Below are 12966 nucleotides of genomic sequence, written 5' to 3'. Positions count from 1 at the left end.
TTATATTGTTCTTCTTGTCTCAAATTTGTTCCACCCTAGTAGCCAACTGCAGCATTAATTCTATCATTAACAAGGTGGAGTGATGTGCTTTTTAGCCAGTTCTGGCCTAGGTCAAATTTGAAGACAGAAAAACATGGGGAATATCCCCAGCATTTGCTTGTGATGCTTTTGGACTGGCCTTTCAGAAAAGCCTAATATCTAATATTTTGCCTTCCCACTTCCTCAACAGCCTATGTGCTATTGAATTTTTTTGAGGTGCTGTGCCTCTGCTTACATAGGAGCTGGGAAATTTGAATGGAAAGGCAACTGTATTCAACACATTCAATAGTGGATGCACTGGTTCAGTGATGGTATTTGCAGCCCTCTTTTCTAGGCTAGAACTTCCCTGTCTGCTGTTTGTACACCTATATTTGTGAACAAGTAAGGCAGGTTGGCAGGTAAGAATCTTGAGTGCTAGAAGAGATTCACCCCTCCATGGGGAAAATAATTCTACATCATTCTCCCATGAGTAAAAACATAACCTTTGCTTAGAAATAAGCAGTTCTGGATATTTGGAGGGGAAGTGTGAGGTGTACTTCCTGTACTTCTGCAGAGTTTACAGCAATGGTTAACTTTCAGTTTTTATGGTAGGGCCCTGTCCATGTCCCTAATCCTTTTGGATTATCTAAGTGAATGCTCATTTCCTGTTCTGTATTCATTTCTTGCTTGAAAAAATGGTCAAGGGTCTGATCTCTTGTCTCTGATCATAGGAAAAAAAATCTAAAACTTTCCTTGCCAGACTCTTTACTTTCCCTGACTGACCTGTAGTGTATATGTCCATACTGGAGCCTGCAGTGTAGAGAGCCCAGAGTTAATGCTGAATGGAGACAACAAGCAATACTCATACTGAGGTTCAGCACAACCTTGCTGAGCTACCATGGATAGATGTGGTATGGTAGCCCACCTATCTCTAAGCTTAAAGTGCAATCAGTGCTTCTCTGACTGCACTGCCTCAAAAAGATGACAGAAGAATGTGGAAGACTGGAGAAAATAATTATGGCAAAAACATGTTGGGGGGATATGCAAAAGTATATTTAAGTAGCTCAGGTGGCAATTTTGCTCAGTTAGAGGATATAATAATAGGTGAAATGTTGCTCCATTTGTGCTGCATATTTCTATATGGAATTTTATGATTTAAGATTTTTGCAATAATAAGATACTGAACTGCACTGGTTTTGAGTGCTTCTGGGATGGGCTGCAGCACAGCAATGGCCCCCCAGTCAAATGCAGGGATGGCTCTTGTTGGTGCAGAGAGAGAAACTGGTACTCCATTGACACCACACATGGTAGCTCTTCTTCAGGATCCAGCTGCATAGAGGACCCTCTTTTCCTTTCCCAGGTTTTGTGGCTAAAAAGTGGAGAATCCCTTCTGAGCTTTTATTTAGCGCCATGAACTATTCATTTGGAATTTAGCAGCATTTAATCTCTAGTCCTCGATGGTAGAGCTCCTCTTTAAAATGTTCATGTCTCCTTTCTCTAGACTCAAACTCCAGTTGTCCTGGCCATGTACCAGCAGGTTTTGCCTGAATGATCAAACATGACCAGTCTTCAAAGACTCTTTTGAAGAGAGGGTGGAGCCTTCTTCACTGCCGCTTCGTAACACCAAGTCTTAACAGGCTGGAATTCTGTCCTGCTCCCATGCTTCTCATCAGCATGTCTCCAGCAACAAATGCCTCTCTCCAAGCCCATCTGACAGCAGTCTTTATCTAGTGTGCAGATAGCAAGCTTGGTTCTAGTTTTCCAGACCCATGCACGTGAGACATGGAAAATATCAAAACAGTCTGGAAAACTTGGGCACATCTATAATTAATGAAAAAAGACTAAATGCTGTAATCACTGCCTTCAACATCTCAGCCGTGTATACAGTGATTATATGTAGGCAAAATAAGCAAGACGAGGTTAAAAGTGGCCTTGAGTCAGTCCATGATTTCTGAATCAGCCATATTCAGCTTAAGACAGTGGCTAGGGAATCAGACAGAAAAAGAGCATGTGTGCATGCTGAGGCACAACGGAGTATCTGAGACATCGGTATGATCAGCTTTGATGCACTGAACCACATCACATGTGAACCTGGTAAGCTGGCTCCAGAAATATATGGGAGCTGTAGCAGGCTGTGTGTCTCAGGGGCTACAGTACAGGTGTGGGTGGTAAGAAAGTGATTTCAGGTCTATCTAGGAAAACTGGGCCAGCTGACGAGGATAATTGGCTGGCCCAGGGGAAGTTAAAAGCTCCCAAGGCAGATTGCTTGGGAGAGAGAGAAGGTTGTGAGGTATAGGCTGCACCACTGAAACACAGCCTTCTCTCAGGGTCCAGGGAAGGACCATATGGGTGTGCATTAACCCTTTACTGTTGTCTCTGTTTGTTTGATTATTCATGATTTATGTTGTGGCCTGTGGGGCAAGTTTGCCCCAGGGAATTGAAGACTGTATTGTGCAAATGGACAGCCCACTATAGGAGCCTAAAACAGTCTTTATTCATCTGGCCTGCTTATATGGAAGTATCTGTTAGTGGCTGAGGATTTCTCCCATTCTGTCTTTCCCCAGTGAGTGTTGTTCTCACCTGGATGGAAAGCCTTAGTTCAGTGATGTTCTGCTGATGTTCTCAGCTGGATGGAGAACACTCAGTGATGTCTAGATGGGATTCTTATAATGAAGAGTGTAGCAGGTTATGGATCCCATGTACTCTTGAACAGATGCAAATGTGACATCTCACTGTGTTTGGATGACCAATTTATTGGTTGCATGCTGACACTGGAAGTTAGGTGAAAGGATGTTGGCAAGGACTGACAGCCATATAAGTTTGATAGGCTACAAATATGCCTGTGAAAAGGCTCTTGAAACCATTAAGCTGTGCATTCAGTAGCCTGCTGCAGACAGAATTTAACCAATTTGGGACAAATTATTACACAGCAAGCCCTACTTGCTGACTACAAAGTGTCATGCACAGGCTTGATGCCAGAACCTAGCTAGCTGTGAGCACAGTGCTCGCAAGATAGGCTAATAATGGATTTGAGAGAAGGAGGAAGAGTGGGTTTTTGATTTTTTTATAGCAGCCTGATGCCATCTGGCATGCTGGTCTGCTGCACAAAACATTGAGAATTCTTCTTGGATGGGTTGTTATAGTAACTGAACTGATGGTCTGAGGGAGATTAATATTTTCAGGTGGCTCTGGACCACAGCAAACAGACACCTGCAGCTTCTAGAGGGATGAACTCCTACAAGACTTGGTGCTCGCACCCACCTTATTTAGCATATTCATCTATGCTCTATGAAACAATACCTGTAGGCATTTCCCTTATACTGACACTGCCTGCTTGGCCTCCAGGGACCATAATTTGCAAAGGATTGAAGAAAATCTGCCAAGTGACATGACTGCCATTGATGACTACATCATTAAGCATGTCAACCTGCTTACATCTACTTCAGGCTGGCTCTGTGCATGAGCTTTAGCATCTCTTCGACAGTCAGAGGTTGATGCACCTTTTAAGTGTACCTAGGAGTCATCCTCAATCTCCTAATTGGGTAGAAACACCACCCCAAGAAAATAACTTGCAGCATCAAGAGTAGAAACTGTTAGGGTCCCACTGCTGAAACACTGAGCCAACTTGATGCAGTCAATTGGGCAGGAGTGTGCATTAGCATGCATGGGTGTAAGTAAGGGTATCATTTGACTTGCACACACACATACACACTTTCTCTCTTGTCTCATTCTGGTAAACATGTGAAGAAGGGATTGTGCAGGCTGCTGGGGACAATGTGTTTGCTGGAACTGCTGCAGGGCTTATTGCATCAGTCCAGCACACAAACAGAATGTGTCATACTTTGGTCCATGGATAATGCTGATTGCATTATTTTTTGTTTTCTTTTCAAATAGAGAGGAACGGACCTGTTTAGGAAGCTGTCCCATTTGCAAAGACAATGCAATTAGGGCTGCCTTAGAGAATATGATGGGAGGGACACAAAGACACTGACAGACAAAATAAACACTATGAACTGATTAAGTAATGTAGCTCACTGGATCTGTGCCTGCAGCATTCTTTCAGATCTGTGTATTGTACAGGCTGAAAAGACTAATGAAGTCAGAAGCTTCAGCTGCTTCTCAGTTTTGTTTAAAGTCACTTTTAATTATGATGCAACTGTCAAAGAATTATCTTCGTCTTCCTACTCCATCACTCCTACCCCTTGCATTTGGGACTATTTGTCTGCAATAACTTCAGGACTTTCAGTAACCATTTCTGAATAATAAAGCTGATTTACTTTTGGGAGACTTCTGGTGATGGCACAAGCAATATTTAGGCATGTGATTAATACTGTCATTACACTGCTGCAGTATTATGGTCTGTTGCATACCTGTGCATATTTTTTTTAACAACCAGCAATGACCACAATACATTTTGTGGATATTCAGCATCCTTCATACACAACCTATCTCCAAGCATTAACAATGATAAGGAAGCTGAGAAAAGGCATATTGATAGAATTTGCTTTCACTTTTTGTATCAATTAATGTTTATAAAGGTATTATGTAGATAAAGAGAATTATAGGAGTCCAAAGTATTGACAGTGTTAATGATTAATAAAGCTTATTTCATCCAGGGATCTGAGAGATTTGAAAAGGGGATAAACACCATTATCCCTATTTTACAGCTGGGGGAATTTGAGGGACAGGATTTTAGTTTTGATCTTATTGGTATTGGTTACGATTGACTTGGGAATGAGCTCTGAGCCACACAGAATTGGGCCTGCAAAACTTGTGTGTAGCCACTCGCATCATGTGACAGTAGCATACACACAACTTCCAGTTTGTGCTCATAAAAGATGACTACCCTACTACTGTTCTTGTTGTCAGTCATTGCCTATTACTGCTACCCATAAAATACCTTTTCTGCTTCTCTCTTCCTTTCATCCTGTGAATTGGCTGGCTTGGCTTCGATTATGCTTACAATTAGACCTGATCTAAAAAGTAGCCCTTCATGTTTAACCTTTCCCAAACATTTTTGTTCAGAGGACCAAACCCTAATGTGGACATGGATGGCTGGAATATCTTATTGCCCCCTGATTTATGCATAGGACTTAACTCTGGCTCAAGTCAGTAAATATGAATGTGACAAAATACAGTGAAGAGACTGCCAGAAAAAGAATTCAGTAATCAGATTCTATTCAAAAGTTGTATGAATATAGCCAGGAGGCTGCAAAATAACAACAGCAATTTAAAAATTAAACTGTGTAGGCTCCAACAAAAAAAATGGTTTGGGTTATATATGATACGACATGTTGCCATGTACAGTTAATACAAATAGCTATGTGTTTAAGAGGAAAAATGGGTATGGAAAAATCTTGCCTGGAAAAATATTGTACCAGGTATTTACAAGCCTGTGTTTTCACTTGCCTGTAACACCACACCCGTAACCTTGGTATCTTAAATGAATATTTACCCAAGCGCTCACCCATAAAAAGGCCCTATACAATGCAAATAATAAGAAATGATTTCATTTTCCTTTTTATCTAGTATAATGTAGCCTAAACTCTTGCATACAGAAGTATCTGAAGAGGATGCCACTAGTATTGCTCTTCCTTGCTAGGGGAGGTACTTTTAAGAGAAGGCTAGTGCAACTACAGTTTATTTTCAGTTTTGGGCTTGGCTCAGGAATGGGGCAGCAGGTGCTAGATGGTAGCAGGAAAGTTGGGTTATAGATTCATAGATGTAGGGTCAGAAGGGACCTTGCAGATCTTCTAGTCTGACCCCCTGCCCTGGGCACAAGAGAAGACTGGGCTCAAATGACCCCAGCTAGGTAATTGTCAAGCCTCTTCTTAAAGACCCCCAAGGTAGGAGCCAGCACTACTTTTCTTGGAAGCTGGTTCCAGATCCTAGCCGCCCTGACTGTGAAGTAGTGCCTTCTAATGTCTAGTCTGAACCTACTCTTTAACAACTTATGGCTGTTATTCCTTGTTACTCCGGGAGGTGCTCAGGTGAACAAGGTCTCTCCCATTCCCCGCTGGTCTGCCCTAGTAAGTTTATAGACAGCCACCAGGTCCCCTCTCAGCCTTCTCTTGTGAAGGCTGAACAGGTTAAGGTCCCGTAGCCTCTCCTTGTAGGGTCTGCCTTGCTGTCCCTAGATCATGCGAGTGGCCCTTCTCTGGACCCTCTCGATGCTGTCCACATCCCTCCTAAAGTGTGGCGCCCAGAACTGGACACAGTACTCCAACTGCAGCCTGACCAGTGTCGCATAGAGGGGAGGATCACCTCCTTGGACCTGCTCGTGATGTGGATTATGTTAAGTGACAGCATCTCGTGCCTCAAACTTGTTGGTATTATTGTGGGTAGAATTTGACACTGACTATTTTTATTTTCTTACATTTTTTGTTTGTTGCTTACTTTACAGAATTAATTTATTTTGCAGTTTGCCTTGGCCTTAATCCATTTTTTTCTCATTCTTTGCTAGAATCATTTCAATCCAAAACTGATGTAAAAAGCTCTTAGACTACTTTAACTTGTACATTTTACATTTTCCTAGAATCACATGCACTTAGGTAGGGACTTACTGAAATTGCAGTTCTATAGATTTCATGGAAATCATGAAATCCTAGCATTGCCTGAGAAATCCATGGGGGTTGCAGGGAGCCTTACTGGAAGTAAAACGCCGGCTCCCCAGAGGGAACCAGCAGTCCTCATGGCATTGCAGCCTGGCCATGAAGCCAGGGGGGGGGTAGGAGGGGGGGAGAGAGGGGAGCAGGGCTCCCAGCATGAAGGGGGACCCCAAGATGGGTGCTGGCCACCTGCCGTGCAGCACAACCACTCTCCACCAATCAGGGGTGAGGGACAGGGCTGTATGACAGACAGCTCTCACAACCAGTCAGCAGCAAGGGGTGGGTCCATATGATGGGCAGCCCTTGCAAACAATCGGCAGCAATGGGCAGGAACACTGGGGCCCCTAAGCCAATCAGAAGTGTAGGGAGGCACTGCTGTGATCAGCCCATGAAAATGGTAGCAGGCCTCACAATCTCCCCCAAAATTGGTCACCTGCCTCCTTGTAGACCCTTACACATAGGCCCTTGTTATGAGCTCAGATCAAGGACCAGGACTCGGCCAGTCCCGACTGAAAGATCAGGGCAACGAATCCCCTGAGGCTGCAGGGAAACAAGTCTCACCTGCAACAAGCTCATATCATTGTCTTGGGCCCAGGGAAACCAATCTACTGAGGCCACAGAAAACAGACGCCACCCACTCCAGCAGTACACTGTTTGGGCAAAGACTCTGGTGCTTACTCCTGATGCCTCTGGACTTCCTTGCTTACAGGAAGCCCTGGCTTTGATTCTTGGCACACCTTGACTTTGGCTTAGGCACCCAGCTTATTCAAACTTTGGTCTCAGTTTCTGTCTCACCCTCACTTCAGCTTGATTCCTGCCTCCCTATGAATCCAGTTCCTGGACTTTTCATGATTGTCAGGTGACCTTCTCTGTCTGCCCATGCCCTGGTCCCAAATAGCCCTAATAGCTGGCAGATTCACATAGGCAACCTTTTGCTTCTTTATGGATTTCTGCTGAAGCCAACGGGGACCTACTTTGTTCTTATCAACCCTCAACATCCTTAAGAAGCACTGGTAAGTTCTTGATAGAAACTTTAGTTATATTATTAGTATTGTCAATAATATTGATGTTTTTCCTTTTAGACTCCCAAATACATTTCCAAGATGAGTAAGCATCACTTATTCTATCTTACAGTTGGGGACATTGATGCAAAGAGTTTAAATGAATGGACCTATGTTACACAGAAGTTGGTGAAAAAGCTGGACCAGATTTTTGGAACAGATCTGAAGACCTTGTACTGAACGGAACCCTTCCTTGCAAATGTAGGGTATTGTGTATCATTGGCGATGTGTAGGGGGTACATGTGGGTACGCGTGCATCCCCTAAGCATGGTGGTGCACTCCCTGTGAAAAGTTGCTGCTGACACTGCCGGCAGCGCCTTCGGGCAGTTGCCACTCACCATCCCCTCATCATTGCCGACACCACCTGCGGCATCTGCGGGCAGTCCAAGATTGCCACTGGCCACTGCCAAAGGTGCCGGTGGCATCTGCAGGTGGTTGCCAACCGCTGGTCAGCACTTGCCATCCTTCCCCCCCCCCCCCCCACAATAGTACTGGGGCTGCCTACAGGAGCTCCCCACTTACCATTGCCATGCTCCCACTGCCGACAGAGCTGCCACCACCTCCAGGAGCTCACTGGCCCCCGCCAGCCTCTGGGGGCACGTGGTGTTCAGGGTGTGTATGATCTTTAATTTGATCTCAATAGAAAAGAGATGTTAGAGACCAGGGCATAGGCAGTCGAGCTTAGTAATTAGGCACCTGAAGCATGGTTACAGTTCAGGTTGGTTTCTCAGGAGGTGGGATGTATGGAGTACTCTGGTACTGGAATTAGAACTGAAAGTCATAGCTGAAGTCAAGACAGACCAGGGTCAAAAGCCGAAGCCAGAGATGGGGTAAGCCAAGGGTGAACCAGGATCAGAAATCAAAATTCACAGCTGGAGCCAGAATCAAGAGCAGAAAACTAGAATCGGAAGCTGAAGTCAGAGCCAGGGTTTCAAATCGGAGAATCAGCAGGGAAGTATGCAGCAGGTCAAAAGCAACTTTTGCCTTTGTCTGGACAAGGATAGTGCAGGCTGGATCTGCCTTCTAAGGGCTGGAATGGGTGGGGCCTGTTGCCTGTAGCCTCTGGGGACTGACTGCCCTAATTGTCTCGCTCTTGCTGCAAGTAGTGGTTGTTCAGGGGCTGAATTGCCCTGGATTGGGACTGGCTAGATCTAGGGTTCTGATGTGGCCTTGTTACAGGAACAACTTTAGATCATGTTCTGGGAGAAGACAGTAAAAATGAACAATTATCTACTCGTCTGATTTCAGTTTGGCAATTTCTATGATTTATGAGTTTGCTGCCAGTAGATTTTTCTTAAATGAAATTTAATAGAAATCAAAACAAGTATAAATTTAGTCTGTTCAGATTCTTAGATATAAATCTCTTACTATTTTAAATATGATTTCTCAAAAATAACTATAATATAATTTTTAAAAAGTATAGATAGATATTATATCCTCTGTTGAGTATCGTACCTGGAAATAATTTTTTAATTCTATTTACTCCTTCATATTTTTGTGTGACACTTTACCAAAACTCTGGATAGAACAATAGAAATAACTATATCCAACATAATTTTAGTCCTTTAAAATTAAATCCAACTCATCTGATTACATATTTCCATCATTCCAGTGCTGTGAAAAAACTGGATTAGTTTTATCAGAGATTAGACTGGCTCATGAAGAAAATTAAACTGATACACAATAGAGCTCTTGATGCTTTTGGCTCTTAATATGAGAAGATTAACGTTTACTGCGAAAGGAGAAAAAGCTCTGCAAGTGTACTTTTACAAAGCACCTTTAATGATGGATATCCAAAATCAAAAGTTTGAGGGGAAGAAAGGATGCAAAGACTAATTCGGAATTTGCTGTTAGCAGCCCAATTATTTGAAGACATCTGGTATGTCTACATCCTTCAGATTCAGAAGTGACTAATCCAATTGTTTTAGGTAGAGAATTTTCTATTTCAGGTCATTATGGAAAATGAGTGCTTCCCCTTATTGGTTGCATTTAGTAATGGTTAACTGAGGAGTTGGGAAAGAGCAGATCAGTATACAGACTTCTCAGCTATCCAAATATAAACCATTAAAGTCTAGCAGGGTTATCTTATGTTAAGCCTTCACAATGTAGGTAGACAGTTGCATAGCTCTCATCGGCCTCACCAGTCAGTTTGTAAGTTGGTACTCTGGGGCAGAATCTGGGGCTGTTCTGAGTTTAGACAGAAAATCTTGCTCCTCTGAGAGCAAAAATAATGTAAGGAAAATTCCTTTCATTCCCTGTCAGACCCCTTGAGGACTGAGTCATGATTTTTATGCTGTCTGGGTTCAAGAGTAGCTTCATTACTCCTAAGTCCTTGAATCAATGGAGTCAGAACACATTGAGGAATCTGTGAGAAGCAAGGAATTTTTTTTTAGTGATATCTTTTACTGAACAAACTGTATAGTTGGGAGAAATGTCAGACAAGCTTTCCGGCAGAAAATATTGTTGCTCAGGTGAGAGTTTGCTTTTGATCATGAGTTGGGCAAGGTTTGGAGTTAGTTGAAGGCCAAGAGTTATGGGAATTGGCAATCTTTCTCTCAGGTTAGGGACAGACATTACACATAAACTAGTTTAAGTGATCAGGAACTGGTTTAAACCTGTAACAGAACAGATGCTCAGTGCATATAAACCAGTCTGAAAATGACTGAAACCAATTTGAGATAAACCTGATTGAATGTAGTATCAGACTTAACTGATTTGGGTCAAATTGGTTTATGCAGTGTCCTAGTTTAAGTTAAACCAGAGTCCATCAGCATCCCAGATGCTTTGCTGGGTGGGGCTCTGCCCTCTGCTGCAGCCCAGCAAAGCTAGTCCTACCCCTCTGCTCCCTGGCTGCAGTTCTGGCAGAGATGGCAGGGTCTGCCTGGCTTCGTCCTACTGTCTCTCTTCCTACCACCACCACCACTTCCTGTTCAAGTAGGGATTCCCCCCTCCCCTCTGCCTTACACAGACACCTCTCAGCATTAGCTAGTGTACCATATGCTGGCTATGGTCCATGCTGTGGGAGAGAGGTCCAAGGCAGACAGGACAGTGTTGTCTTAGGGCTCTTTGGAGCTAATCAACATGTAGCTGGTAGTGTTCCTCTGTTTCTTCCTTGGAAAAAGTTGTTTAGGTAAGAGCTTGAACTAATGAGAGAGACTGTTATTTTGCTGATGGGCTGATAAACACTGTGTAACTCCCAGCTGTGTCAGTAAATGCTATGCAATGCTGTGCTGGCTCCCTTGCTAGTCAGAGGAGCAACCTCTCCCTAATCAACAGGGATCCTGGTTTTCCCTGATTAAAAAAATAGTGAATTTTCTGATAAACCCCCCAAAATCCGTGATTAAAATTAAAGACCCCCCACAGCCCTTCCCCTGGCCCTGCTGGTGCCCCTCACTCCTCCCGAAAGGCCCTCCAGCCCTGCTCATGCCCCTCACTCCCCTCCAGCCCTGTTCATGTCCCTCACTCCCCCCACAGCCCACCCAGCCCTGCTCATGCCCCTCACTCCCCCAACAGCCCCCCAGCCCTGTTCATATCCTTCACTCCCTCTACAGCCCACCCAGCCCTGCTCATGCCCCTCACTCCCCCCACAATGGCCCCTCAGCCCTACTGGTGCCCCTCACTCCTTCCACAGCCCCCCCACCCTGCTCATGCCCCTCACTCCCCCCACAATAGCCCCTCAGCCCTACTGGTGCCCCTCACTCCTTCCACAGCCCCCCCCCACCCTGCTCATGCCCCTCACTCCCTGCACAACAGCCCCCCAGCCTGACTTGTGCCCCTCACTCCCTCTACAGCCTCCCCTGATCATGCCCCTCACTCCTCCCCCCACAACAGCCCCCCACCCTGCTCTTGCCCCTTACTCCTCCCCCCACAAGAGCCCCCCCCAGCCCTGCTCGTGCCCCTCACTCCCCCCACAACAACACCCCAGCCCTGCTCGTGCCCCTGCCCCCAGCCCTGCTGGAGGGGACCCCCAACTGCCAGGGCTATGAGACCAGGGACCCAGGTCTGCAGTTCCTTGCCCTCAACAGAAGGAAGTGGCTGCTGCAGCAGAAGGAGCATGGAGCCAGCTCCCCCACTCCTGCCTGCCTGCTGAGGGCTCGGGTGGGGGTGGGTGCAGGTTTGGGTCCTGCCCCTGCCCAGCCATGACCCATAAACCCCAGCCCTGCCAGAGGGGTCCCCCATCCCGCTGCAACCCCACCTATTTCACAAGCTCCAGGAAGAACAGTGACACTGAGCCAAGCCTTGGACTGAGAACCTCAGGCCCCACCCTTCCCCCTCTCCCTTCCCCTCTGGGCAGGGTTAGGAGTTTCCCATCCTTTTTGCAATCAGATCTTGCAGACTGGAACTCTGCCAGCCTGCAACGCTCTTTGCAAAAGTGGCAAATCTGTGGGTATCTTTGCTAAAAAGGAAAATACATTTTTTCTCTGATACAATCAGGAAATCTGTGGTTTTCTCTGTTTTTCCATGGGAAACAGAAAACTGGGATCCCTGCTAATCCCTGCTAATCAGAGCATCCTGCCAGAGCCTAGCCACACCCTCCACCCCTCAGCTCAGCAGCACTGTGGAAAAGAAGGGAGGGCTGCTCTATCACCCCCTGGCTTCTCGCTTGAGCCACTGCAGGCATGTGCCTGCATTTCTGGAATGAAAAGGGGATGTCTATCCACCTCCAAATCAGTTCAAGCTTTGCATGTTAGACTAACCTGCAAGGATTGAATCAATTCAAGCTCAGGCTCTTTGAATATCTGTCCCTAGCCTCAAGGTCTGACCCTTTTTGGGTAGATTCTGCAATTGTTGATGGTTTCTTATGTTCCAGTTTGCAGGGTTGGGTGATGTGACACCTGGGGCATGCAATTGGTGGGCATTTTCTTTTTTTACTATAGTAGGTATATGCTGGGTATTTGGATGGCTCAGATGTGGCTTATGCCTCTATGTAAGTGTACTTCCTGGCTAAAGGTATTGTATTCCCTGAACCATCATGGGTGTAACAACACTCCAACCCCAAAGAATTCTAGCTCTTCCAAGTACCTTGTTCAGAGCTTTATTAATAAGGCAGTGTGTTAACCCCCTAGCGCTTCCCAGGGCTGCCCATGGCACCCCCTCATGTTCACACTAGGTCAGCATCCCTGCTCTGGTTTCCTGGAACTGGCTTTGTATCCTTGCTTCCCACATCTTTTGGTGTTCAAATTTCTCTGTATCTTAGGAGGCTGCCTTTGGAAACCAGAGTTAGAGCCTTAGTGCCTGCTCCACCCTGATCATCACCAGGCTGCTGGTCTATCCTGATC

The sequence above is a fragment of the Alligator mississippiensis genome, chromosome 5 (assembly GCF_030867095.1).
Source record: "Alligator mississippiensis isolate rAllMis1 chromosome 5, rAllMis1, whole genome shotgun sequence".
NCBI lineage: Eukaryota > Metazoa > Chordata > Crocodylia > Alligatoridae > Alligator > Alligator mississippiensis.
The sequence above is the reverse complement of the archived record's forward strand: the minus strand, read 5'-3'. Positions refer to the sequence as shown.